This window comes from Falco punctatus, assembly GCF_963210335.1.
Source record: "Falco punctatus genome assembly, chromosome: 19".
In the NCBI taxonomy this organism is placed as follows: Eukaryota; Metazoa; Chordata; class Aves; order Falconiformes; family Falconidae; genus Falco; species Falco punctatus.
Genome location: NC_137599.1, coordinates 4,934,490 through 4,961,856, shown reverse-complemented (window position 1 = coordinate 4,961,856; position 27,367 = coordinate 4,934,490). Strand labels below are relative to the sequence as shown.

General features: G+C 48.9%; 1 protein-coding gene across 5 annotated transcripts in view; it reads left to right on the top strand.

Annotated features, from left to right (window-relative positions):
- Nucleotides 1–27,367, top strand: part of LOC308055493 (acid-sensing ion channel 2-like) — a 103,820-nt gene that overhangs the window by 3,021 nt on the left and 73,432 nt on the right. For 2 of the 5 annotated variants that reach the window (XR_013924536.1, XR_013924537.1), the window contains exon 1: nt 179–27,154. The exons of the other annotated variants lie outside the window; for them this stretch is intronic. The gene's annotated coding sequence lies outside the window, so the exon portion shown is untranslated. Of the gene's footprint in view, nt 1–178; nt 27,155–27,367 lie in introns of those variants that run through there. 5 annotated transcript variants of the gene reach the window in all.

The following is a 27,367-nucleotide window of genomic DNA, read 5'->3' as shown; positions in this document are numbered from 1 at the left end:
CGCGTGGGCACGGTGCAATGAGTGAATGGTGTCTGCTGGGCTCTGGCACGGCTGAGGAGGCGGAGGAGGCAGCCTGTTGAGTTGAAGTTTGTTTGCTGGAGTCCTGCTGGGGGGTTATGTGGGGCCAGCCCTGCAAGGGGCTCGCAGCAGGTCCAGCCTCCATCCTGCATAAGGCATCAGACGGGCCCTGCTGAGCATCAGAGGGGGCTTGGGGGTCTCTTGTTATGGCTAGTGAATGTTAGCCGGCTGAAGAAAGTAGAGGGGGCTGGAAAGAGGCCAGCAAGAAAGGCAGGCGCTCAGGGATGGTCTGAGTGATGTCCATTAGCCAGTTGTATTTCCCCAGGTGTTTGTAGCCTCGCTGAAATCGTGTGTATTGGGTCTGAGACCCAATGCATCGTGGAAGGGGAAAATTTTCTGCTTGTTCCTGGTGGTCACGGTTCATAAATCCTAGTTTGCTGCACGGTGTGGGCACCAGCTGGGTCCCTTCCTGGTGGTGTGTTAGACAGAAGGGGGGAGGGAAGGAGAAGAAGAGGAAAAGAAATGAGGCTCAGCACTGCTCCCAGGCTGGCGGGGAGGTGGAGCGAGCTGCTTAGCCTGAGGATCCTGGAGGAAGCAGACGCTGCTCAGTTTACAGCTTCTGGCTGACACCCTGATGGCAGTGCAGGCTGGCCTGGATAGTTTGGCTGGCAAAAAGCATCAGCTTAAAATAAAAATAAAAAGTAGGTTGCCTGGCAGCAGTGATGCCCCCTGCGTGCTGCTGGGGCGATGAGGGGGCTGGGCTGGGCGAGCGGCTGTAGAGGGGTCTGTACCCCGCAGGCTGGTGGCTTGGGTCACATCCTGGCAGAGATGTGGGGGTGCTGGCTGGGGACTGGGCTGAGTTGCCCTTTGCTCGCAGGCCACGCTGGCCAGTCCCTTTGCACCAACTGTGCTGGCCGGGGGGGTCAGGAATCCTGGAGTCAGCAACGCTGCAGCTTTCAGGCGGTTGTTTCTCTGGGAGCGACGCTGCTTGTTCTGCTCACTGCTCTACGTCCTGCACGGACAGGCAGGTGCCATGGCAGGTTTTGTGGTGGTCTGGTTTGTCAACAGAGGAGCTCCGTCTGTTTTTAGGAGATGGGAATATTTTCTTGCTCTGTTGCTTTTGGATCTCCCAGCAAATCAGCCCAACCGACTCATGCTACAAAGTCATTGCCATCACCCGGACTGTGCTCTCCTTAAATGTCTGAGCAGGAATATATACTTTTATGTCTCAGTTATTGCCTGTGCATAATCCTGATGCCTTGCCCATTTCAAACTGGATATCCAGGCAAACTGCTCCTTTGCTTCTGCTCCCTGGGCAGGTCTGAGCAGAGGCTGGGTCATAAGAGTCATAGGAAGGTAGCAAGAAAGTCACTAGGAGAAGAGCTGGCTAAAGAAAAGCTGTGTGTGACTAAGTCTGGAGAATGGGATAGAAAAGGAGCAATGCGTGCAAAAGTCCAGGGGACAGGAGAGTTGGGGGGAGGACATATCCCAAAAGAGTGGACAGGCGTCCCCCTAATCCTAGTGAGGGTGCGAGGAGAGGGAAGTTTTCTGCCGGGGGGCTTCCTGATCGTTCCCTAAACACCAGCCAAAAGCAAAAGCCCCCCAGCCAGCAAGGAAACAGCATGTTCAAAACATCTGCAGGACTTAAAAAAGCAGGTCCTGTTCTCAGGTAAGACAGGAGCTCTTGGCAGCCTCCCTGGAACATAATGGGGTGTCATCTCCTTGGCCATTTAGTTTTTTGAGGCAGCTGCTTTTAAAACAATGATTTTGATTTTTTCTGTGAGGGATACAGTAGTTTCCAGAAAGACTAAACATCCCCGGTCTGCTGAATAAATCCTTGCTCTGCTAAAGCAGGTTAGGGCCAGCTAGAAACAGGGTATTACAGAGTGATGGCGCTTGTCCTTGTCAAAGTACTGTAGGGATCCAGCAACAGGGTGTGAAATACTTCAGCCCACGCTGCCAAGCAGCCCCTAGCTGATGCTGCAGACCCCTTCCCGGCACTGCCCGCGGTGCCTCTAACAGAGCCAAGTGTTCCAGGCTCACCGACTCCAGGTGGTCCCCTAGGTTACGGCAATCCAGGGAGCATCCGTCAAAAGGGACGCAACACCCCTGTTTTCCTTCCAGATTTTAGCTCTCAGAGATAAAAGGCAGCAAAAAGGGCTTGAAAGATGAGTAGGTCGTTCCACAGGGAGCATGCTGTAAAGGTCTTTGAACTGCCTCCGGGCTGAATCAGAACCTTATGTCCTGGATGAATTTTGCATTTAATCACCAACGACCTGTTGCAACTGCATATAGGCTGACAGCCCATCCATCCTGCTGCATTACCCCTTGGAGAAGGAGGAGAAGCAGCATCTCTGAAGCCTGGTTCCTATCCTGTCAGGAAGCAGAGGGTGTAAATCCCAGAGCAGTGTTGTAATACGTCATCGTGGTGAACAACTCTGGCTCTGTTTCTGTACTCCCCAAATTCATGCACCTGGGAGCAGAAGAGGCAGGAGTTTTGCAGTGGGAGGCTGCATCAAAGCGGTTAGCTCTGTGCCAAGGCACTGCTGGAGGAGTTAGGGCAGTGTTGCCAGCTTGGGCAGTGGTCCCTTTGGATGCAGAGGGGGGTGTTGTGTGCGGTGTGTCCCCTGAACAATGCACAGGTTGCTTTTGCCACCTGGGAAAGCAGAAGCCGCAATGGCAGCGTCCTGGCATTTCAAAAATGTGACTTTACCCTCCTTCCTCCTCTGCTTCCCCGCTTCAGTTCTCTGTCACTCCTTTATTAACAGGATTTGAGCTGTGCTTTCCTTACACTCCCTGTCCCTTCTCCCCAGGATAATGTCTAATGCTTCTCAGACGTTTCCTCATATTATGGTCTGCTCTGAGGAGCAAGTCCCCTAAGCTTTCCTGCAGAGATACATCCGAAGGGAACAGCAAGGTCCTCGCAGAGCATGTGCAGATTCCTGAGCTGGCATGGCGATGTGCTGAGCAGCAGATAAGATAATGCAGACCTCTGCTGTAGGCAAAGCAATGAAGAATAGAAAATTGGCAGAACACGAACAGGCTTTAGCAAACCCATTCCCTTCCCTTCAAGTGTTTGGAGGAGGGAAACCTGATAACAGCAGCAGCCGAGGAAATCCCCTCCTTTTTTTCTGCATTGCTCCTCCCAGGAGGTCTCGGTTGAAAATGACCTTGCAGATGGCATTTTTCGGGAGAAGCTGTGCTCACGCTGCTTGACAAGACATTAAGGTCATCCCATCCTACTGCTGCTGAGCGCGGTAAAGCTGTGGCTTGTCAGCCCTAGACACGTGGCTGGGATTTTCGGGGGATGGCTGTGGGTGTGCTGGAGCAAAGCCTCTTCCCTGGCCTGGTGGTGTGGTTTGTGCTCCTGTGCTGCTCCAGCATGGGATGAACTGGGCAATGGCAGGGGATTGATTTGTGCGTGTGGCACAGCAAATGCATGGGGCAGCAGGGGAGAAAAGCCTATGAAAACCCTTTCAGCCCATGGGGTAAATGTAGAATGACTGATGGGATGAACTGGGAGCGGATACAGAGAATATGAGCAGCCAGAGGAACAGGCTACATCAGTCCCACCTGGCTGAGACAATTAGCCCCAGCAGGAGAGCCCAGCCAGAGGTGCTCAGCTGGTGGCAGTGGGTGTGCGTCCTGGTGTACGAGCGTGTTTTTCAGTTGGGTCATTTGCTAAATGGAATGTGTAGCGTGTGCTTCCTCGCACATCCAATTCATTTCAGAGGTAACACAATAACTTAGATTGAGCCTGCTATGCCTTAGTTGCCAGATGTCTATTTATTTTCAGTGGCCATGACAATCAAAGGATATAACTCATTTATTTTCAATACACATGCCTACTGACAGTGTCCGCATAATGGAGAGTATCTCATGTGAATATTCCTATTTTGAGACACAAGTTTCTGTCAATCTATCTGTCTTTTTCCATGCATTTTTTTTTCTCCCATTCTCTCGTGTGCCCGTGAGGCCAGCATTTAGTAAATAGCTTTTGCTTTTTGGGCTAATTAGTCCATTCTCATCTCCTATGATGCAATTTCTACTTCCATCAAGGAAAAAAACCACCAGGGTGACAGCTGCTGGATTTAGAAAAACATTACTTCTTTCTTTTTAACATTTTTTTGTGGGAAATTGTGACTTTTTCCAATGTTTGCTCCAGGATCTGAGATGCCATAATGAGATCTGCAGTTCTGTGATACCTTTTACATGAATAGATGGTTATTCCACTAGGAGACCACATCCTTGCGCAGCCTTCCCAGTCTGCACGATAACATCGGGAGTTTGCCCGGGCTGTTGCATTCCAGCGCGTGGGCTTTGGCACGGGAGGCAGCGCAGGGGCAGCGTGTTGCTGTTGGTGGTTTCTTAGCTGGGTGTCTGAAATGAAGTGCGTTGTTCCTGGGTCACGTATCTTGGCTGACACCCAAACCATGCCCTTGAGAAATGCAGACCTTTGTCCTACCCAGCGTTTGGCTACACAAAGTTTCTCTCTCCCTTAAGCATTTAGCTGTAAAATGAACGTGGTGGTGCTTCCCCGTGGTGCTGGTGGGGTTCGTATTTCCTTTATTTATTACAAAATGGTAGGATAATGCTTTAAAATTTACCAGAAAGTTTCATGGGATGATGCCATTTGGGATGAACATCTGTTCATGAAAAAAAAAACTTCCTGGGTCTTGAATGGTTACTGGAGTTAAAATCTAATGAAGAGAAGGCCGTAGAACTTCGGTGGGGTCTTTTCATGGCAAACCCAGTTTTAAGCCCTTTAATCTGAAAATATTCACCCTGGGTGAAACAGCTCCCATAGGATAGAGCCTTCAGAAGTGTGGCTGCAGCTCATTTACTTGGGACATTGGTGCTCTACATCTGAGGCATCAGTCTGACTCAAGACCTGAGCAGCACACTGATGAACTCTTCTTTAATTTTCTTCTAAAAGATCTGTGGTTTTGTTCTGGTTTGAGCCATTTCTTCAGCAGTCACACTCCCATCCCTCACTAGGGGTTTGAGATGGCAAATAATCTAAAGATCTGCGATATCTCAGAAACGTTCACAGCCAAAGTATTAGGGACAGCGAGAGATCAGAGGGTTTTGAATGCAAAGGGAGATGAGGCACAAGGAGGGTGGTGGAGGATGAAAGGCAAAGCATTTCGTGTGTGAGAGCCAGCTGTGGGCTCAGCCTCCCTTTGCCCGTGGCCTCGGCTTATGCCATGCACCTGGCCACTTCGTTGGAAGGAGCGCAAGAACCACTCTTGTCTTCTAAGTGATTCCCATTCATCACAGTCATTCATCAGGAGGCCAAGGCAGAGCTCCTCTGTCCCCCCCATCCGCACCACATCTGCCAAGGGATCTGCACTCCAAAGAGTATCTGGAGCTGCAGCAAAGTGCAAACGCCGCCTTTGAGATGAGGAAGAAATGCTGAGCAAGAGGATGTCATTAGAGCTGCAAGGACAGAGCTGATGTTTGGGGGCTGCAAGACTTTATCAGAATTTTCCTGGGAATTACATGAGGCTTTCCTTTGCCTTGGAAGGACCTCCGAGTCCAGCTTCTTGCACCTCAACTCTCCTACCTGTAAAATGGGGGGGAATAGCCTTTCTCCCAGAGAGGCACTGAGAAGTGCTAGAAAGCTGTTGGGGGGGCAAGGTTGTAAAAAACCAGAGAACAAGGATGATAAATGTCTTCCAGCCACCATGACCTGGTGCCTCCTCATCCCATGGCTGTCCACAGCCAACAGGTTTCATCTCACAGGGTCTCTTTGACAACTGGTCTTGGAAGGGGGTCTCCTGGGTACACTTTCTGTCTGTGGTGGGTGAAGGGTGAAAGCGTTCAAAAGTACTTGTGCTTTTTCTATATAAGCCAGACTTAAATCTAGTCATGCTCAAAACTAAGTGAATGCCAGGAAAGACAAGGAATGTATAAAAAAACCAGCATAGTTTCCATCTGGACAGGTAAATTGGGACAACACATCTTGTCCTGAGCTTCTTCCATACAACTCATGCAAGTGTCCCTTGGAGACTTCTTGACAAATGATAAATAACATTCTCCCAGATGTTCCCTCTTGCAGAATCCTGGTGCTTTTCTGACCAAGTGCAGTGATGCCCTGTGAAAAAGCATGATGTGACTGCTGTAAGCCACTCTGCGCGTTTGATCTAAACACTCCTTGCAAGGTCCTGACCACTATGGTTCAATGTCCATGATCCCCATGGAAGAAATGGGCAAAAGTCAAAACCAGTCGTCATAAAAAGAAGTAGGAGTTCTCACTTGATTAAAGGAGAAAACAGGTCTGGCTTCAGTGATGGCCTGGGTGGCCTCCTGAGGTCCCTTCCAACCTGGATTATTTTATGTTTCTATAATAAAAAGCAGTTGCACACCTGCTGGGTCTTATCCCCTTTTGCTGTTTTGGGGGGAGACTCATTTTTTTCATAGAATTCCAGAATGGTTTGGGTTAGAAGGGACCTTAAAGACCATCTTGTTCCATCCCCCTGCCATGGGCAGGGGCACCTTCCACTGGACTAGGTCACTCCAAGCCCTGTCCAACCTGGCCTGGGACACTTCCAGGGATGGGGCATCCACAGCTCCCCTGGGCAGCCTGTGCCAGTGCCTCAGCACCCTCACAGTGAGGAATTTCTTCCCAATAGCTAATCTGTATCTCCCCTGTTTCAGTGGAAAGCCATTCCCCTTTGTCCTATCACTACGTGCCCTTGTACAAAGTCCCTCTCCAGCTTTCTTGTTGGCCCCTTTAGGTGCTGGAAGGTGCTATAAAGTCTCCCCAGAGCCTTCTCTTCTGCAGGCTGAACAACCCCAGCTCTTTCAGTGTGTCTTCACAGGAGAGGCGTTTCAGCCCTCTGACCATCTTTGTTGATCTTGCTCCAACAGTTTTATGTCCTTCTCATGTTGGGGGCCTCAGAGCGGAGGCAGTGCTGCAGGTGGGGTCCCACCAGAGTGGAGTAAAAGGCAACAGTCCCCTCCCTCGTCCTGCTGGCCATGCTGCTGGTGATGCAGCCCAGGGCATGGTTGGCTTTCACACATGGTCAGCTCATGCTGAGCTTCCCATCAACCAACACCTCCAAGTCCTTTTTCTCAGGATGGCTCTCACTCCATTCTCCACCCAGCCTGGTTTTGTGCTTGGAATTGCCCTGACGCGTGTGCAGGACCTTGCACTTGTCCTTGTTGAACCTCATGAGGTTCTCATGGGCCCACATCTCAAGCCTGTCAAGGTCCCTCTGGGTGGCAACGCTTCCCTCCAGCATGTCAACCGCACCACACAGCTTGGTGTCATCGGCAAACTTGCTGAGGCTGCGCTCAATCCCACTGTCCATGTCACTGACAAAGGTTAAACAGCACCGGTCCAGATACTGAGCCCTGATGAGCACTGCTTATCACGGGTCTCCACTCATGTGTAATTCCCTGTCCACCTTCAATGCAAGTATGCAAGATCAGAGCCAGCTTTGGAAGATGGTTGCCTTCCCCGCTGAGCCTTGCATACAAGTTCGAGTTTGCGTTACTGACCTACAGAAAAAAATTGGCCTAAAATGCACAGTTGTTGACAACTCCGCACCGAGCATCTGAGGCAGTCGTGGTTCTGGTTCCATAATGAGCCCATCACAGTTTCTCTGAGCAAGCCCCTGTCCTTTTCCATCTCTGGAAACCACACACATTCACTTTAGAAGGAGGCAGCAGAGATTCCCTCAAAGAAACCTCAAGTCCATCACTCAGCTCCTCTCGACTGAGAAATTGTGCCCCGCAGGTCCCGAGGAGTGCAGCTGGCTGCACAGCAGCAGGGGTGGCGAGGTCAGCTGAGGCATCTCCATCGCCTCCAGCAGGACCTGGCATCTGCGAGGCCCTCCAGCACCTTCAGGAAAGCATTTGTTAATGGGATTTGTACCTGGAGTGCTGGTTGGACTCAGCTTGGCTGGCGCAGCAGGATTATGCCCGAATTGGCTGTCAGGGGACATATGGTTGGTGTGCGGGCGATAAAGGACGATGTATCGCTCAGCTGCCATGGTAAGGTGGACCCAAGCAGGGTGCCAGCTGCATGTGTTGCTGCCGCAGCTATACTGACCATATAAAGTACTCAAAAATATATAGAAAGAATTTTGCCTGCTGGGCTGACATGAGCCTTCATGCAGTTTTCCATAGGAAGAAGTCTTTGGGAAACCAGATCCATGAAACACTTTCTTGCCTAGAGACGAGCACAGCTGTGAGCTGGAGAATGCAGAGGGAGGAGAACACGAGCTGTGGCTATACGTGCAGGCTGCGAAAGTCAGTGGCTATTTTGCCACCTGCATCTTTTGGGAAGTTGAGAAAAAAAAAGCCTTAATTGTCCTTGCTTTACTGAGGGAAAAGCATAACCTGAATGGTCTTCTAAAAGCTCGTTGGGGTTTCCAGACCTGTGAATAGCTGTGAGGAAACCTCTCAGGGATCACAAGCTCGACAAGCTAAGATGGAAAATAAGGTGGACATGTCTGACTTCGTCTGCCACGGATTAATCTATGAGACCAGCACCAGGCAAACAAAATTGCCCCTTGGAGGTAAAAGAGCCTGTGAGTCATTTAAGCAGATTGACAGCAGTATGCCCAGGGCCCATCAAGAAACAATTTCCATCCGGCCATGAATATTTACAACTGAAGCACATTCCATGATTTGAAGAAAAGCTGAATTGTTTTGATCATTTATTGCTGTTGAAGAAAGGATTTAGCCTGTGTGTTAAGTCAGGGAGCGTGAAGAGGTGAATGGTAATGGAAAATGCGCATGGATTTGCTCGGGGTGAGCTGGATGAAAGGAGTTTTAATCTGCACTTGGTTTGATTTCCAGAGAGGAGCCTGTGGCAGGGGAACCTGGACCATCAGGGCTGTCCCACCTGCAGTAGAGGTTGCTCAGTTGGTGGCTTCTGTCAGATGAGCCCCTTCTGCATTGTGATTTCCTCAGGGACTGGAATCTGAAAGAATATCAGGAGGGAAAAAGACCGAGCCAAACCTTATCTGCTCCTCGGGTGCTTCTTCAGATCAGTTTGACGTTGCGTGAGAAGGTCATTCCAGGCTCTGCCCAGGTAGTGAGAGCTTCACACGGAGCCTTCAGGCTTCCCTCTCAGTTGGTCCAAAGCTTGCTCAGATCTCACTTCCAGTGTGAGTTTGTTGGGAAACGGGGTTTGTCCTGAGGGAAACCGGCAGTTCTGAGTTTGTCCTCCTCCCGTATCTGAAAAAAAAAACCAACAACAAAACCAATCCAAACAGGTTAAGGGCCAAAACTTTTAGTGGGATGAAGTTTCACCTGCTTTATAAATCTGAATCTTCACGCTGCTGTTTCAACGATGTTGAAGACTGATATATAAATGAATGTAACATAAAGGTGGGCATGAAATTAAAAGAATTAAAAATGTGTTTGCCTTCTTTTTGTCATTGTTGGAGGAAGAAAGTCAGACCAGCCCATTCAGACATTTTCTTGTTTCATGTTTCACTCATGTTCTTCCCAAGCTTTCTGAAATCCCACGCTGGTGCAGAGGAGGACAGTCACGCAAGGACTTCACTTCATGGGGCTGAATCCCATAACAGTGAGTCAAACTGTTTGTTCACCTGAACGTTTGAGGGAAATTAACCTTAGGCCAAGAGAAGAGAATAAATAAACTCAAGCAAATGCTCTCCAGTGACTTAACTGCATGTACTATGAGCAGAATAATTTAAGGGCTCACATCTCTGCCCCCGTGACAGGTGACTGACTTCCCCCAGTTCAAATAGAAAATGATGAGCTGGAGCCCTGGCGCAGCAGCCAGGAGAGTGTCATTGTCATGTGGGATCACTCAATGGCAGGCAAGAAAACATCACTGCAGTGTGCCATAGGCAGGAGAATAAAGGACTAAATTAATTGCAGAGGACAGTTAATGACCAGTGGGAGGAATTAATGTAAGCTTAACCCTTAATTAGCTAAACTTTCAGCAGCACACTCCACTGCTCCCTGGCACTAAAATGGATGGTAGAGGGAGAGAGGTGTCCACGAGAGCCTCTGTTCCTGCCACCAGCAGCTGCGGTGCTTTGGGCGAGCAGCATGTGTGATCCATCTCTGCACACCACGCACGAAGCGGCAGCAGCGCTGTCACCTCGATAGAGTGATGGAAAAACCTGTGAGAGCTCGACAAGGATATCAGAGAGGCTTCGGTCTGACCTCACATGGGTGATAGGAGATGGGAGGGACCCTGTGCCATCTGGAAAGTGATGGTTTGGTGGAGGGGGGCCTTGGAATAGAACAGAAGTTTTGCCACCACCATGTTTCTTTTTCGCTGAAGAACGCTGCTGTGAATTCTGTCAGGAACTGCAGTTTTGGTTCATCATACTGCTGTTTTAATCTGGGCACACTGGTTGGATTACATCTCCCAGAACATAGCATGTCTCCTCTTTTGCTAGGGAGGTGATGACTGGTTACAGCAGTCACAGTCCTGTTGTATGATTGGGTTGGGTTTTTTTGATGCATTTAATGTTTGAGGATTCTTTCTTTTTTTTTAATGAAAAGAAACAAAGTATTTTCCCAGAAGGTTTTGTGAAAACTGCTGCAGTGGTAGCTTCTCAAACAGTATTCCCATCTAAACCAATCTTTATGTAAAAAGTTGGAACAGTTTTCATCAGTAGCGTGACGAGACAGGGGGTCGATATCATGCCCTCATTAAGGGAAGGAGTTTCTGTGCCAGATGTTAAGCTTCATACTTGTTGATTCAACTGCGTTTTTCATACTCCACCCTGGCAATGAATCCCACAGCCACCATCCCTTCCACAGATGCTCCAGGAACACTCTAAGTGGCCATTAACTAATGCTAAATTATGACGGAGCATCTCCTGAAATACATGTGACATCCGCATGAATAACAAATGAATTTGTTTCTGTCAAGGCAAAGACAAGGCATTGCAGTTGAATTATTATGAGTGCCGTTTGCTGCTCTACACCGACCGCGACGAGCTCCTTATAGGGCGTGTGTAATTGCAGAGATGCAAATGACGGCGGAGGGATGCCCTGAGTGAGAAGATGCAATGGTATATATGGCTGTCAAGGATAAGCTGTGGGAGAAAGCAAGTCCCAGGATGAAAAAACAATCCTATTTCCATTGAACCTCAGCGGAGTTTGCCTCCTAAAGACATTAATGAGAATGAGATCACGCTGTTAGCCCCCACAATTGCATCCATCCTGGAAAAATCCTTCTCATTATCACTTAGTACAAAAAGAAAGACCTTTAGAAGTCTGTCCTATGATGATGCCTCTGTACATCTGCACCTCTCCAGGGAAAAAGAGATCAAGGGGGAAAGGATTTTTCTAAGGTGTGCATGCATGGCACTAGAAACACGTGCAAGGGTCTTCTATAGTGCTTATATGACTCTAAAGTTTCTAAAAACTGTTTCTCTGCTGGGTACATCAGTGTTCAGAAGCTTGTGCTACATCTCTGCTTCTGCTGGCACATGGTAGTGGGTTGAGCCTTAGCTCCCAGCTCCTCCTTCCCGGTCCGTGTGGTGCATCTTGGGGTGCGGTGCAGGGTGCGAAGTGGCAGGTTAAATGAGGTGGGGAAACAGGAACAGGGGCGAGCAGCTGAGGAAGTGGGAAGATGAGACAGAAATTGTAGAAAACTGTGTTTATGGTATGAGGAAGCAGAGCCCTGAGGCTGGCTCGAAGAAAAACAAATTCAGATCAGAAGCAAGCATGGGTTTTTGAAATACAGATTGATGAGCCTGGAATTGGTCTGAACATTTCCATTGCAAACTTTCCATCAGAAAATGCTTTCTGAATGAAAAAAAAAATGCTTTCTTATAGTTACACTGACTGGGATGAGATTTCCCATGAGAAAAATGAAAGCTTTTTGTCTTAAAGCGTTTCTATTTTCCATGAAGTTGATTAAAAAAAATAATAATCTCACAGCAAAACATAATCTTGAAACCCTAGAATGTCTCATTAAATGGATATTCTGATTTTCAGCTAGTTCTGAATTCAGTAATGGAAAAAGTCACCCAGAGCTGGGGAACTTTCCACAACATGCAGCCTCCACACCTTGCACTTGTAGGTTAGGTGCACCCCAGGCTCTATTTTACACGGGGTTGGAGGGAAAACCTGGGATCACCTGATGTTAGGCAGGGCGAACCCCAAGTTACATACTCATATCTGCCTTTCCCTGAGTAGGGGGAATTCATACGCTGCTTTCAAACGAATTCCAGGTTTCAGAGCAAGATGCTTTCTGATCGGCCATCCTCTGAGCTTTCTGGAGGTGGCTCAGGTTTAGCCTTATTTCCTGATAATAAAAGGTTTCAGCAATTTTATCTCCCTCTGAAAGAGCAGAAGTCTCAAAAAAACTTTGGTTTCTACAAGTTTCATCAAAACTGGCAGCTGGGACAGACCCAGACTCAAGCCCACCAAGGAAAAGCAGGGTCAGCGATGGTATTATGCATTTTGTCTGACAGCAACCAGCTGTCCAACAAACATATGTGCCCCACTTTCTCCTAAAGCAGGCTGGCAGTGACAACACAGCTTACACTTCTCTGGCAGTACGGACAGCACAACAATGGAAAAATCAGTATGCACAGAGCTGTGCTACCCATGGGACATGGAGAAACCACCCAGGGGTAGATCTGCGTCCGTGTGAAAGTAGGTACATGGATGAGGATGTTACTGCCCCTGTTTTATTCTGCTTTTGCCTGGTGGGAGACCTAAGGAGCCTGGGACAGAGCAAGGAGAGGTTAGAAGACAAAATGCCTGCATCCTTTGGAAAAAAACCAACCAACTTCTTTAGTTCTTCAGTTTCAAGAACAATCTGTTTTATAGTGTGGGGTTTTTTTCCTGAATTATGTAAAGCATTCATCTCCCTCCTTGCATTTGCTGGAGAGACTTTCTTCTGCTGAGTGTGTGGGTCACTGCACATGCACATGCATGTCTCTACCTATAGATGCATGAATCAACCTGCTGGGAGCACAGGTTCTGCATCCCAGTTTTTTAACCACCACATTGTTGAGAAAGTCAGGGACACTCATGCTGGTTTATTATTCAGGCATGGCTTTGGAATACAGTGCTGTGTGTACAATATGGGCTACACAGGGGATCTGGGGGGGACCAGAGCCTCGTGGCATTGGGTGGTTTCTGCAATATAATGCCTGCACCCCATCTCTCAGAGAGCAAGTGGGAATGTGGAAGAGGGACTGGGAGAGTGGAGACATCCTTTTATTTTTAAGCAAAGGCCCAGACAAATGGCATCAATCTCATTCTTCCCTCCTGAGCTTGGGAAAGGGCAGGAAAAGTACAAGTTTAAACCATTTGAACACCTCCCTTTGCTGGGCTCTGCTATTCTGATTAGCTCCCAACCATCCTGGTGTGGCTTCTTTTGCCCTTGAGGCTCATGGCTCTACAGGAGAGGTGGGAAAAGGCAAAGAGCTCCTGTATGGAGCCCTCCAGCCTTGCTCCCGCTGTGCCCTCTGCTCTGCCCCGCAAGCAGGAGGCTGTGAGCAGCAATACTGCTTCTTTGCTGCACCACCAGGGTTATCCATCTGGTCCCATCACGTCCGTGGCAGTAGCGCTCAGCCTCCAGCCTGAAGGGAGCCAGCAGCGGATTTCCTTGGGAAGAAAGCAGGGATGCTGCTGTTCCGCCCCATGGCATGCACAGGACAGGCAGCGTGGGTGGGAGCTGCCCTGCCCACCCCCTCCCAGGGACCAGACACTCTCCATTATATCCATCACCAAAGATGAAGTGCATATGGACATGCTGAAGAGGATGAGGAGAAGACGCCAAAATCCATATAGAGGTGATGCTGCTTTGTTTCGCCAAGACCCACTCCCATCAGAGCGGATCTCCATGGAACTCCACGGAGTTCCCCCTCCCACCAAGCAGCTCTGCGTGTGCCTGATTCCCGGCAGCGTGAGCGGGTCAGCGGTGCAGCTGTGAGCCTGTCCTGCAGGATGAGGGATGCTCGAGCTGGCCCCAGCTTTGCATTGTGCTCCTCGAGTCATGGGTGGGAGCAGCCACCTGCCCAGCTCTGAGCCCCCGCAACACCACATCCGTGTGGCCTTCGCACACCCCTGCTCATATCAATGGTAAAATTGTCTGCTTCTTGGGGTGAGGACTGCCTGCCCGGTTTATGTTTATTATTAAAGATTTATTTTTTAAATTGATTAAAAATTAAATAAGGAAGGCAATTTCTTTTAGCCTGCCTCAGAGAATGACACGGGTTGTGATTTTGTGCAGAGACAAGAACATCCATCATTCCCATTTGGAAGGAATTAAAACTAAATACATTTTTCTACAAATGTCTTCATGCAAAAAAACATTTTGATAGCCTTGCTTATTTGCAAGTCAGGTACACAGCGTACCTGAGCATCCACAGCTATTGCCAGCTCCGCATACCCCAGATAGCTTCTGCAAGTGCCTGCAGGCTAAACAGCATCCCTAACTAAACCGTCTGCCTCCCTTCCACTTTGGAATGCTGTTAAATGTGGAAGGATGCTTCTAAGCCTAAGATTACTCCTCCATTTCGTGTACCGTTGGCTGTTTGTTGGTACAATTAATTGCAGCATATTTTCCTCCCATGTTTCAAACCAATCTGTAACAGTACCTCTTGCAGGGGGTTGAAGTCAAGTGCAGCTACTGCCGGTGAATTCACGTGGCAAACTATTTCTAGAGATCAAGCAAGGGCAGTTAAGTCACCAGGAACAGGGCAATGTGTTGTGCATTTATTTTCTTGCAGATCAGGTAGGTAGGTACGGAGTTCCCATTTGCAAAGTACTCTTGGAAGCTGGGGAAGAGGTGTACGTGAATTGTTAACACTGCTATTGTAGCTCGTGTATTCTGGTCCTTCCATGGTTTTTTCTGTCAGGAGGAGGAATAAATGCCTGAGCAGGTATGTTCTTGTAATTGCACTTGTCTTGCAGAAAAGACACGCACGCTTCCATTAAACACAATAAACCCAGAGAACAGCACGCAACTTCTGTGCCGAGAAAACCTTCGGTCTGCCCCTCCTCCGAGCTGTGTGCCCCAACAGCTCCAGCTCTCTGCAGTGTTTCACGGCCACGCTCAGAATAATTTCTCTTTGCTTTCTGTCCAGGCACATCCAGGCTTGAGATTTTCCAGCTATTGAGTGTGCAACCAGGGGTCCCCCTCAGGCCACATCCGAGCGATGTTTTTCAGCAAGATGTTGGCTCCTGTCTCACTGGATTGTTCAGGAGGGTGATGATTCAGTGATGCCGATGATGATTTTCTATCACTTATTACAGCAGTGATGCTCTAACCCCCAGTTTTATGCATGTGATGCTTGCTACTCATGGGGAAACCTGCATTCCTGAGATATCCATCTGGGCAGCCCCCCCAGGGAGGGGGTTGTGTCTTGCTCCTGAGTTGAGAGACAGTTTCCAGTAACCCCGCACTGGGTTTTTCTACCTACCCAGTGCAAGCTGGGAGAGGAAGGAAAGGCTAAGGGAAGGAGAGACTGCTGCTGGGAATATTCCCCGGGCTGGTGGGGATCAGGGAGGCTGCTGTCTCTGCTGTAGGTAGGCAAACGGCCACAGCAAAGGATATTCCCTAGGGACCATGCTGGAACGTTCAGCTCCTTTCTTGCAGGCACCAGGGAGTTGTCAGATGGTCCTTTGGACCATCTCGGACCAGCTTCGGACCAGCTTGCCCTGGATGTGAAGAGCAGGCTGGTGGCTGTGAGCTGGGAAGTCCTTCTACCAGTGGAAGCAAAGGGCAGGTCTTTGGCTAGGTCCAAGGAGGAAGAGGAATCATGTGCTCCTCTGCCTCACACAGCAAAAGCCGAACACAGCACAGCAGGATCAACATCAAGATTTTGCTGGAGTTACCACATTTTCCAGGGATGCGGGAATGGGTCCCCAAGTGCAGAAACACGTGAATGCACCTTTGGGGGCCCAGGCTCTGCCCTTCGATGCCGGTTCCTTTCGGGATGTCTGTAGACTGTGTCCCTTTGTGCAGTACAGATGGCCACGGAAACACACAAGCAGAAGCACGTCTAACCGTGGCAGCTGATATTCTCCCAACCCTGAGGTCAACTGCCTGCTCTGCTGCCTGTGTGATCTCAGCTCTAAGAAAGGATTTGAATTCAAGGGAGTGAGGAACATTTCTATGAGCCTCCATTGCTGGAAATAATGCTTAGCTCTATTCTTTCGCTGTATTTTTCATTCCACACTGTCATAAAAAAATACTTCCATGCTGAATTTCATAGATTTTCTCCCTCCTTTACCAGTAACACAAAATTATCTTCCTGTTTCTTTAAAATCCTGAGGTTTAGCAAGTAGGTAAATTATACTTCTTAAAATCCCAGCCCCAAATGGGAAGCAGATATTCCTTTCCTCTCAAGGAACCTTTCCTTTGACTTGTTATTTTGAGCTCCATCACGGTTGTCGCCATGCAATGGCAACTTTGTGGAAAAGGAGGCTAAGTGCTAAGGTTAAAACAGGTTCAAGCATAATCCAGAGTGCCCTTGGCAAAGACAGAAGTGTTTTACTGGGACTCATTCATCATTGCCTGACTGCTTAAAGTGGTGGAGTGGCTCATTACTGGTTTTATATGCCTTTATGAAAGCTGCAAAAGAGCCAAAGAGAAAAGTACCACTATTTTCCTCCCTTAACCCACACTCGACAGGGAACAATAATATTTAAGACCTCGGAGTGCAATGTAAAAGGTTTTTTCTTCAGAAACCAAATTCCCCTGCATGAGCCACCTGGAGCAGCTCAGGCTCAGCTCCAGGGGAGGTTTCTCTTGGTTTGTGGAGTTACATCTACGACAGCATTTTGGAGCTGATAGTGGGGAGCTGCTATTGCCAGACCTGCCGTCATGAAACCACCGCCTGCCCTAAGCCCACTGGGAGCTTTTCGCTCTCCATCCTGCCGAAGCTTTGCCCTCCCTGCGGGCTGGAGAAACCTTCAGCCGGGGCTGTAGACTCTGTGCTGTAGGGAAAGATTGCACCGTCACAGAGCATTACAAAAAATTTCTTTGAAAATCACAGATCTTGAACATCACTGAACAAAGAGACCTTCTTAGTGCTCCATCCCTGCCTATTTGTTTTGCACGTCGATCCCAGCTGATACATGCAGTGGCTCAGAGCACTCCACACCCGAGAGTTTTTGTGCAGGTATGTAAGCTACCAGAATGATAAGGCAGAGGTCTTGACTAGCTGGGGTTTTTTTAATTAAGCGGCTGTTTTAACTTCATGTACCTTGCCAAGGATCTTTGCAAAGCTGTTTCTTAGGGAGGTCAGGATCAGTGAATGCTAGTGGAGAGTGAACACTCAGTCTCATGCGTTCAAAAGCTGCCGAACCCAACCTGGAAGGTACAGAGAGACACTATGAGGGGGATTAAGGAAAAGAGGCACCTGTTCTAGAAGGGATGATTATGAGAATTTAGCTCATTTAAGCTGGCGAGGCAAAGGCTGAGCGAAGGGCCATGATTGCTCTGTAGAAAATACGTCTAGGGGATAAGCACTGAGAAGGAAACGAAGCTATTTCAGCTAAATGATGATGCTGGCTTTGGAGCAAATGGTACAAATTGGTCATAGATAACCTTATGCTGGAGGTTAGAAAGGTGTTTTTTTTAATTCTTGAAGGAATGAGATCCTGAAGTAACTGTTCAGCGGGAATAATGGGGATAAAAAGCCTAGCAGGTTTTAAAACAGGATCATCCCTCGTGGATGGGATTATATGATGCGGTTGCCAGTAACAGAAGGCTGCGTTCAAGGACCTCTCCAATCTGATGCACACCGGAATTTTCCTTTACTGAAGGAATGGATCAGGTGTACACCTGGGTAGTGCGTGTTAGGCACATCTGATCTGGGTTCAGCAGTCGTGGGGTGCCTGGGAAACCTGGGAAAATATAGTCACGTCCTGGGAAGCTCTTTCCTCTCGGGTCAGAATTCACACAGTGTGAATTCTGTGTTTCTTGGATCATGGGAAGATTTTAATACACAGCTTGTCAGAGCTGGGAATTTTACTAACTCAGACCCTTTCTATGTCTGGATGGAGATACTAATATTTAATCCACCAGGATGCAAGTCCTTTGGGTGCTTAACTGTGTCCAGTGCCGTGTGACGATCCCACGTGGATGCTGAAGCAGCTTCTGTGGCTGAGGGTGTGCATGATGCTCGCTATGAGCATCCACCCAAAACATGAGTGCAAGGCAATCTGTGGTCTGACCATCTCTCAAACTTCCATGTTAATGTCAAGCTGAGGACATACCTGAGTGTTATTCAGCATTTTCACCTTCAGGGGGTGGTTAGAACATCCTGGGGGGGTTGCTAATGGCCAACCTGACTGAAATCACGGCACTTGACATGGTGGGACTTTTGTTTATTATCTGTATTGATATAGCTTCTGTGACCCCCTGGAATTTATTAGAATGTTGTATTAGACATCATACAAAGTCTCTGCTCTCTCTTGCTTAAAAATAATATAATCTTCTCTCTGAGTTAAGGCGTCTCTGAGCAGCAAGGGAGAAAAAGAGGGAAAAGCATCAGCTGGGTTGATTCTGACCAACAGCTTCCCAGTACTCATAACACAACAGAGAGAGAAACGGAAACCTTATTTGAAAAGACAATAATACGCTCCCTCTGCAGAAACGAGTGAGTTGGTCTTGATTTTATCCACCTGGGAACTCTGATTATTGTCTCATGGAACAGAGCACCTGGTCCGTTATCCCATAAATAAGCGAGAGCGCCCGCGCCGTGTTTTTGTGGCAGAGCGTGGCTCCCCTGCGGGGTATGGGGGTGTGCTGCAGGGAAGGGAAGAAATTTGGAAGTTGGCCCTCAGGTTTCCTAGAGAAACAAGGCTGTGGGAGCAGTTAGAGAAACACTCACTGCGCCTGCCGGGGTTTCCCTCCCCTGGCTAAAAAGTGATTGTTGCTGCTATTCATTATTGCTGCACAGAAACGTTCAGGGGCAGAGCTGGAGCCACATCAGATGTGCCTTGCAGGGATGTGTGATGGGCTTAAATCGCAAATCAACTCCCTTGAAAGATGCGCTGCCCTGCCTGAAGGCATGGGGGAATGAGCTAGAGATCTGGCATCAAGTGACATGGGAATGCATTTAGGGCCAACCGAGGTCCAGATGTGGACCAATTAAGACTCATTTTCTGTTAACGTAGGGGATATTATCTAACAGATCTGGGGCTGGCATCCCAGCTTTGTGCTGAATGTGCAGTTCAACCTCCTTTCTTCTTGGTTTTAGTGCCAACACAGGGATTTTGCTCTGAGTCCATTTTGTCCCCTTTTGAATCCTAAATTTTGTGCTCAAAAGCTCTACTCAAAGCAAGGACGACAATGACCCTGCTAACATCGCTTTGTGCTGCAGTCAGAGCTAGTACTACTGAAACCCTTTGGTGCTTTGCTAGATTCACCTCCGACCCATCTCCAGAGGGATTACTCTGATGTGAAGGAGAACTACGGATCAGGCTGGCCAGGTCTCAGACAGTCTTGCTGCAAGGGAGGGATGCTCTGCTTACCCAATGCAGCCAGCCAGGAGAGAGATGAAAAAGTAAATCTGTATGGGTGGTTTGGTACCAAGTACAGTGAAGCTGTTTGAATGGGCGGGGGTGGCTTTGCCAGAGCTCCCTTGGATGTGGAAATCACCCCTCCTGGTTGGCAGTAGGAGGTTTGTGCTGGTGAAAAAGCAGCAGGACAGAAGCATGAAGGATCTGCCCTAGCCTGCAGCTCAGCATCACCCCGGAGAGACGTGTCAGACCGGGATGTGAGAGTTTTCCATCTCTTGCTGTTGTGTTCCAAATCATTTGCTTTGACTGTGTGCATATGTTGTCAATTCACCAGCACCTTTACGCAGTCAGTTATAATTCACATTTGCTGTTTTTTAATGAATGTTTGTTCACTGGAGCATTTTCCAGGGAGTGTGCGTGGTGCACAGAGCCAGCCCACATCTTAGCAGCCTCCAACACAATCTAAGGAAAGGAATCAAGCTCAGAAAGAAATCAAGACTGTATTACATGACATACACCGCCTGCGGTGGTGGATAATGTTGACCCTGCTGAAATTCCCTTAAAATCCTAATGTAGTCTGTGTCACCGTCACACCGAAGCACCTCACTGTCTTCTGTTCCCGCTGCAAGGTTCGTTACCTGCGTTGCTGCTGCCATCATCCAGATGGAGAATGGAAGCAACCTGGGGTCTGCTTATTGCACGGTGATGAGAGGCCTTTGAGAAACACCCCAGACCTTCAGAAGGGTGTTGAGAGCCAGAAAGGAGAGAGAGAGAGAGCCAGGACTGAATGGGATCCTTGCAGAGATCCAGGACTCATGCAAAAAAGGGAATGGAATGCATGTGCTATGCGAGTACTTCAGAGGGCTGGGAGCCCAATGCACTTTGTTGATAGAGCGAGCAATGCAAATTCATAATTACTGTAGATAAACATGTTTGAGTTAATTACTTCTCCCATTTGATGGCTGTGCAAATGATGCAATGACTAATAGAGACTGCTTTCCTTTCTTGTTTGCTGTGAAAGCCAAGGCTGCAGCATGTGCTTGGGAAGGACGTGTCAGGAAAGCCAAGGAGCGGACAGAAGAGCAGATGTCAAAGTCAAGCAGCAATAAATCCTGCTGGGGCCATGAGCCTGTGACCAGGAAAGCGGACTTGGATTTCAGAAGCTTTCACTTCTCGCTCTTTGCCCTCAAATGCAGCAGCTGCTTGGACAAAACCAGCCTGGCTTTAAAGTAGGTCAGACTCTGCAGAACTGAAGTCATCTCAGGATGCTCAGGAGAAGCAGAAATACGTGTCAGTGTGACACCACTCCATACAGTGGCTTTACTAGAGTTGCTCTCTGTTTACTCTCCATTTACTGATCCATGTGATTCAAACGGTGGCTGTAACACAGAAGAAATGCTGCATCCAGCTGGGACAAGCCATGGGTCACAAATCCCACCTGGAGGGACAGACTCCAGAAGAGCCCAGGGCAAGAGAAACACAGAAATAGAGGTTCAGATTCTCAGGCTGCTTCCAAAAAAATGGACTTGGAGAAGCACCAGCATCCTGAGCACCTTTTTAGCAACTTTGTGGTTCCCAAAACCTAGTTATCCGTTCGGACTCTATTGCCTCATCAAGTAATCCCAGATTTTTTTGAATAGTCTGTCAGCAGTCCAGTTTGGACTGTTTTAATAGCATGAAGGCACCTTGGACACTTCTTTTAGGTCTCAGACACATAATTAGCAGTTCGGGGTTCTGAAAAGCTTGTTAGCATTTTGGGAATCAGAAAGGCGACGCCAATGAATCACGATTTCAGGCACCTGCTCAGCAGCTGTGAGTTTTGGATCCCCCCTGCTAGCAGTCCCAGGGAGTTTCAAGCCTGTTTTCAGGGCAACATTCCCATTAGCCTGGAGAAAATTTCATGTTTTGTCTCCTGTCATCCCCCAGCAGCCAAACCCTTCTGCTCCGTTTCCCTGGGAGGCAGCAGCCCCCAGCACCGCGACTGCTGAGCTGCCGTTTGCCCTGTTTGCTGTGTGCTCTAAAATCTGCGTTTAGTTGAACACATTAAGCCAATCTGTTTCCCAAACCCAGCTGCAACTAGAACCCTCCAGGGGAGCTTGGCAGCGCGGCCGATCTGCCACCGCTCGCCGGCAGCGCTCGGTGATGCGGGCTTTTGGGGAGGCAGCGAAGAGGGGCAGGGAGGAGGAGGAAGGTGTAAAAGCAGATCGGCACAGCACCTCTGAGCGACTCTCCTTCCTCCCAGCTGCCCACCCTTCAAGAGAAAGACAAAGAGAATAGAAAAATAATATTTGCTGGCTCCCTGAGGAAGGCAAAGCAGAAGCAAACTTCATGTGAGGGACCTATGCATTATTTATGGCGCTCTGCGCTGTATGCTATCCCCCGCTGGATAAGCAAGTTTCCTTGTTCAGAGAAATGCTCTTAACAGACAGTTTAAACCCCAATCCCTCTTTTCTCCACCAAGCTGAGACTGTAGGATGCGAAAGCATAGCTGCGGTCCCTTCACCTCCCCGGGGATTGCAGCCAGAAGGATTTGTCAGCCCAGCCGTGCATGGGATGCAGCCCCCCGGCCCCGGCGAGCGCATCGTCCCTGGGCAGGGATTGCTGTCGCTGCTCTCGCCAGCTCGGCTGGAGCCAGCAGAGCCCTGCTGAGCCAGGCAGCAATTAGCCCTGAGTTCTCCCTGTCTAGACAGGCCTTGGAAACGGTGCTTCTGAGTCGAGATCTTCCAGCTGGGGTCGGTTTGTTTCCCAGCCTCACCTGACGGCTTTCCCTGGAAATGCTGCTGCTTTGTGATGGGTTCCTGTCCTGCTGGACCAGAGCCCAGTCAAACCTGCTCTTCATAGTGTGCCACCACCAATCCGTGTTGTATTCCATCGTGGTGCATGCAAAATAAATCCGAATAAAAATCAGAGTGACTTGAAGGTAAGGCTGATGTGGGCTTGTTTGCATTTTACTTCTTTATTAACCATAAAATATGAAACTATATTACAACATGACAGGGGTTTATATTGTGTTATACTGGGCTTCATATATTATAAAGAGTTTGTATTAAATATGATTTTAGATAGCTTTCTATGCACATACATTATTAAGTGGATATTTAGTATAAGCTAAGTGGTTCTGTTATTATAAAATGCCATCAATATTTCCGTACAGCAACATGTTTAAAATGAAGGTGATTAAAGTGACAAGTTGGAACTGTCTGTTTTACCTGCCTAGAATAAAATACGTCAACATTTCTGAAACTAAACAACAAAGTCCAAGTGATTCATTTAGATTTTTGTCCTGAAGTGGATTTCACTAAATCAGGCTGACACTTTGCTGTGAAACGCGAGAAACGAGATGAGCCCACCTTTTCCTCTCCAGTGTTTTCTGATTGTTTCTCCACGCGGCACCTGCCCCAGCCCAGCCCGGGCAGCGAGCAGCCTTCGAGCCAGGGCCGCATGGGCTCTGGGAAAGCACGAGCCACCAGAGCCAGGGCTTTGGGTGTTTGCAGAGGGAAAAGTTGAGAAAAAAGGCCAGGCATGGGATGACTCCTCTGCCTCCCCTAGCAAGGTCTTAGCCCTTGCGCTTCCCATGCTGTTGGTGTTCCCCAGGGGGTGAGTGTGCATGTGTGTGCATCCGTGTGTGCACATGTAGGGAGGGGGGGGGGCTTTCATGAGTACACAGGTCCCAAAAGACCCTCTGTTAGCTGGTAGCCACTGAGCCTCCCGAAACACAGCTGCCACGGGCACACACAGAGGGAAAACATGCTATAAAATACACAAACATACGTATAGACCCGGTGGTATTAGTGACAAATGCTTTCCTTGTTGGTATAAACCACTCAGAGCGACAGCCTGGGACAGGAGGGATTTATTTTGCTTTGCTTTGTCTCTGGATGTTTGATTTCAGAAGAGCTGGGGGATTTTGCTGAACTTCTGAGAGCCTGGGTAAATGGAGCAGAGAGAAACTCGGGGAGGCAGGCAGCTATTTCGCCTCCCTGGAAAAACCTCCACGAGGCTCATTTGGCCTGATTCAGCTCTAGCAAAACCCTCTGCGGCAGCTTCGGGTTGAGATGTGGTTGCAGATGCCACAGCGGTGAGGGCTGCCTCTGCCAGCCGAAGGTGAGAAGCTGTACGGGGAAACCCTGTGCAATCTGCTCTGCTGTCCCTGGTGCCTGCGGGGCTGCTGCTGCTGTCTCTGTTTATCGGGCAAGACACAGCCCCAGGGGGAGCCTAAGGAAAAATTAGCAGCAAAGCAAAGAGTGTGAAGTGCTGCGAGGCAGCAGGCGCCTCTCCATCCTCTCCGTCCTCTCCATGCGATGACTTCCAGCAGGAGGAAGAGGAGGGTTGCTTAAGGAGCTATGAAGAATTTCCTAGCCAGATCGTGACAGGTTTGGGGTCAGACAGCCCAGCAGACCCTCCAGTCGTGTCTTTCAAACCTCTCCAGTTCATTTGCTCCAGAGAGGGAGGTGGGCTGCAGCGGGGACTCGTGCTGCCCCATGGAGCCCTGTCCCCCCCAGCCGCCGTGGGAGCAGGTGATGCCCGCGGCTCCTTTCTCCTCCAGCATCCATGCGCTGGGCTCAGGGGCTGGGGGCCCCGAAGTTTCACAGCTTACACAGGAGAGATGGCCAAAGCTACAGGGAGGAGTGAGGGGGGTCTGGGGTCTGAGTCACACTCACGCAGGTGCATCTGTGCTGTAGAAGCCGTGGAAAGCATCGGTGGGTGGGCATCACCTCTTACCCCTCCCTCACACCACAGAGGGGACAATGTGCGTTCTCTCCTGCTTTTTGCCCTAAGCAGTTCTGAAAACCCAGCAGGGAGCTGCGGAAAAAAGAGTCTCCTGGAGAGCAGCAGGATGCAGCCACCCATCGGCATCCAACCCACTCCACAACCGGTCTCTGAGCCGGTAAATTAGCACAGAAAGAAGCCAAGAGCCGGTTCCACGGTGGACAGCTTTCCCCTTCTCCTCCTCTGCTCCCTGCCACGGCCTGGGAGCAGGAGCGAGCTTGTCTCGTGCTGAAACAACTGGGGATCTCCAGGTTCTCCTGCTACAGTTTAGTGCTGGTTATTACCGGGCTGGTGGGGGAAATCTGCCAAAACAGCCGGCTCCATCCGAAGGACTGGGAGTGTCCGTGCCTTTGTGCACATTCCCCAACTCGCACCCTTTCGCCAGCTTTGTGGGTTACCCTCTCAAGTCTGTTACCACCCACCAAGCTTGGTTCTTACCATTCAAGAACAGCATTTCTGAAGTGGTTCTTCAAAGGCAGGTGTTTTCCAGAAAAGACTTTTAGACCTTTAGGAGCCGAGGAGTCTCATGAGAAAGAGCCAGCTAAGCATCACTAAAGACATTCTTTTAGCTCTTACAAAGTTAAATATCACATAGCTTTTCTCTTACAATCTTGCACATGAAAAAAAGCTTGTTTTGAGTATGCTTCAGCTAGTTTTAAAGAGTAACTTGCCATGAAATATAGCATCATGTTTCCCAGCTCACAGATGCAAAGACACAGTGAATTGGTTTCCCATAAAACAGATGTGTGTGAGCTTGATTCTCTTTCAGGTCATATCCCTGTGCAGAAAATTGGCTCTTTTTTTCCAAAGTGCAGAGTTTTCAGCTGAACAGATCCTAATCCCAGCTGCACGTGCAGAGAGGCTGAGGAGTACACTCCTGGGCTGAAGATGCTATCGAGAGAGGGCAAAGCTCAGGAGCCTTTTAGTGCCTGGGACCGCTCGTACCTCACCGAGGGGGGCAGGGATTCATTCTCTCTGCAATCATACACACGTGGTACAAGTAGGAACTGAGAATGCTCTTGAAGGTGCCCAGGCAGAAAGCCCAAGCAAGAACACCCACCAAGGCAAGAGCAATTGCCAAAAGCTTCCTTTTTCTTGTGCACCAGCGTTATTCATCCTGCCCACAGACCAGTTCTCACAGTTGGGTTCATCTGGTGGTTACATGCGACGAGGTGTCGCACACATCCAGGCTCCACTCTTGGCTCCTCTAGTGACAAGCATTTGTGAAAGCAGATAAGTCAGCAGGAGAAGCAATTCTGAGCCAGCAGGTCTCAGACTGCTTCAGGGAACTGCTTGATTCCTGAGCTCCTCACCCCAAACAGAAGGGGAAGCTCTGAACCTTTGTTGCCGTCATTAAAATAGGATTAATGTGAACATGAGTTCTTAATCAGTGGTCCACAGACCTCCTCCCTTCTCAAGGGCTGATTTCTCTGTTCTTTTACCAGTGGGGAAAGTATGAAAGAGAGGGAAAAAAAAAATTTGGTCCTGTACCCCACCTGTGGTAGGGCAACTGTCCCCTGAATCCCAGCCTGATGGTTTAACCGCTGCGAAACCCCCAGTTTAGGAGCTGCCATGGGGGCACCCAACCAAAGGAACCCCTGCGGCTTCCAGCGTGGAGATAAACACCTGGCTGCGCTGGAGATACAAATATACGTGTGTCTGTATATATAAATATATACACTGGTATATATGAGGGGTGCAGGTAGGTGCCAGAGCTCGGTCCAAGCACCTGGGAGGCTCCTCTCCTGAACTGGATTCTCAAGCACAGGTAGCCCTGTGGCTTTGGCACCACAGAGGAATTCATTCTGCTGGGTGCATTCATTAAGGGCTCTGTGGCACTGTAATGAAAACACAGCAGGTTTGCCAGCGTGGCCCTGGGCAGACGTCTTGTAGGAAAACACTATTTCTCCTCTCCTTTCAAGGATCTCACACTTTTTATTCCTCCCATATCCACAGAAGGCAAAGGTCGGACTTGTGATGAGGAAGAAATACCTTCTTCATCCCTTCTAGGAGGCTTTCATCAGAAAAACCACACTGTAAATAACCCTTGTTTGCACTTGCAGCTGTGGGTTTTATGTTCTGGGCTGAAGAGATAAACTAACTCCCTACTCACAACAGCATTTATTTCCAATCCTCTCCCCCCACACACCCACCTTGGCATGACAAATAAGAGATTGTAATTCTCTGGGAGGCATGCTTTATGGGAAGCAATGCATTTTCCTGTCCAAGCAGCTAAATATTATGTAGCTCGGCAGTTGATACGAGGTTTGGGCAGTATATTCTCTGGCAGACTTGCCACGATTTTCTGATTCACTGAGCTAATACGGGATGATTAAGAGAAGTCTTCCTTACTGGCTACTGCTGTAATTTTCCCCCTGCACCATGTAATTGTTTCCCAATCTACTTTTGCACAAATGAGGCTGTTTCTCCCTTCTCCATATAGGTCTAAGGTTTAAATTTCATTTCTGTCTTGTGCACCTATGGTGACCACCTCCATGGAGAAGGTTCAGGGAGCATGTTTGAGTGTGTCCCAGTGTTTAAGTCCACTGTTTTTAAAGCTGGGAAACCTGGACAATACTTCTGCTGGCTATTTTAAACCATTTCTGCATCAAGGCACAGACCGTCCGGGAGAGGAGGATATGCTGCAGATGACCCTGTTACTAGAGACACAGTTCTTACTTGCATTGAGGACAGTTAGCTGTAGAGGAATGAAGCTGGGTTAGTTAATATTGATAACATACAGCTGTGGGCTGGCTTCAGGGGTGGTGGGTTGGCTGATGTAGATAAGGTGCAGCTGTGGCTGGTTCTGCTAAGAGGTTGGGCAGTCATGAAGAGAGAGCAGCTGAGGAAGAATCAGAGAGAAGAGAGAGAATGCACGCCTGGGATGAGGAGAAGGCAGCAGAGGGACGGTGTGAAGAGTGTGTTGGTATGAGATGGTAAAAAGACCTTATTGCAGCCGGCTAGTCTGGAGAGTGCTGCAACAGTTAGCCTTGTACGGAGGTCAGTCAGCTACCAACTGGTGGGCTGTGCTGCTCACATGATGCTGTTTTGTTTAAAACATGCCCAGGTCCCATCAGTTCCGTGGCTCTGCAATTGTTAATGCTGTTTCAGCAGGATTTTTTTTGGCACGTTTGGCTCT